We start from the raw sequence: 1,544 nt of genomic DNA on the forward strand, positions 1-1,544 counted from the left end.
GCGATTATTCGCAACCATCGTTGACAGATTTTCTGCATCTTTCTCCTACGCCCGATCTCGAGGGAGTCCAGTTCGAGATCAAGCCCCAATTCATTACGATGATAGAAAGAAAGCAATTCAGTGGAGCAAAGGGTGAAGATCCTAACCTTCACATTGCAGATTTCTGTCAATACTGCAATACTATTAGGCAGAATGGGGTAACGCAGGATCAAATCAGGGAGATTCTTTTTCCTTTTTCTTTATGTGGAAAAGCTAAATTATGGTTTAATGGTTTGAATAGAGCTGCACTTGGTATTACTAACTGGGAGACTCTTGCATTGAATTTCTATAATAAATATTACCCTGCAGAGAAAACAGCTTTATTAAGAAGCGCCATTCAGAACTTTGCCCAGGAACTAGATGAAGCATTATATGAAGCTTGGGAAAGGTTCAAAGATCTGCAGAGGGAGTGCCCTCACCACAATTTGGCTAAGTGGCAACTAATTCAAGCCTTTTACAACGGATTAGGAAATGCATCTAGAACAATTTTAGACTCCGCAGCTAGCGGTAGATTTATGAATTTAAATGTTGATGATGCAGGTCAGGTTATTGAAGATATGGCAATCCATAATTCCCAATATGGGAATGCTAGAGGTTTTGCTCACAAGGGCAAGCATCATGTTGATTCAGTCACTCTTTTGCAAGCCCAGCTTACTTCTATTTGTCAGAAATTAGATAATCTTACCACGAACAATTCTAATTCTGTTGCTAATGTTTCTGCTGTTGCTAACAATGCTAATGTGGCAGTGTAGGTCATTATGAACAAGATTGCAGGAGTTCTATGGAGCAAGTTAATGCTTTCCAAACCATACTCCAATTCCTACAATCCTGGCTACCGGAACCATCCTTACTTATCTTACCGTAGCACCAATGTTCAAAATCCTCCACCTCCACAACAACCACAACAAGCACCCCCTCCACAGCAGAAATATTACCATCCTCACGCAAATTAGAAACCCCCATCACAACCCCCTACTACATCTTCTGACCCTGCTTTATCAGAAATTAGGGCAATGCTGACTAATATGCAAAAACATATGGAGAGTAGAGACCAACAGATTGACTCTATTATAGCCCATAATAAAGTCATGGACACCCAAATTGCCCAATTGTCTTCTACCCTCCAATCTCGTCAGCAGGGAGCTTTACCAGCACAGGGAATGCAACCAACGGATCATGCAAATGCAATCACCCTAAGGAGTGGTTCACACTACGATGGGCCCCAAATGCCCAAAGAGGATGAACCTGAATTATCTGACATTGCTAATCCTGATTCCTTTGTACCAATTTCCCCTGCAGGGCTGCAGGGTAAAATTTCTGATGCTAATATTTTTGATGATTCATTGCAGGGCACAACCCCAGGGAAGGATGCACCCCAGGAGAAGAGTAGGGAAGCACCACCAGTTATCAAGCTACCTTTTCCCAACCGTCACTTGAAGACTAAGTTGGATAAACAGTTTGGTAAGTTTTTGGAGGTTGTTAAAAATTTGCAGGTAACAGTTCCT

The 1,544-nt window shown here is 41.8% G+C and overlaps 1 non-coding gene across 1 annotated transcript; it reads right to left on the minus strand.

Moving 5' to 3' along the window:
• Positions 1-359: 359 nt before the first annotated feature.
• LOC145603300 (small nucleolar RNA R71) lies at positions 360-466 on the minus strand. The gene has a single exon (XR_014104818.1). It is a non-coding gene; the product is annotated as a small nucleolar RNA R71 (small nucleolar RNA).
• Positions 467-1,544: the final 1,078 nt, after the last annotated feature.

This window comes from Chenopodium album, chromosome 21 (genome assembly GCF_948465745.1).
Source record: "Chenopodium album chromosome 21, dcCheAlbu1.1, whole genome shotgun sequence".
In the NCBI taxonomy this organism is placed as follows: Eukaryota; Viridiplantae; Streptophyta; class Magnoliopsida; order Caryophyllales; family Amaranthaceae; genus Chenopodium; species Chenopodium album.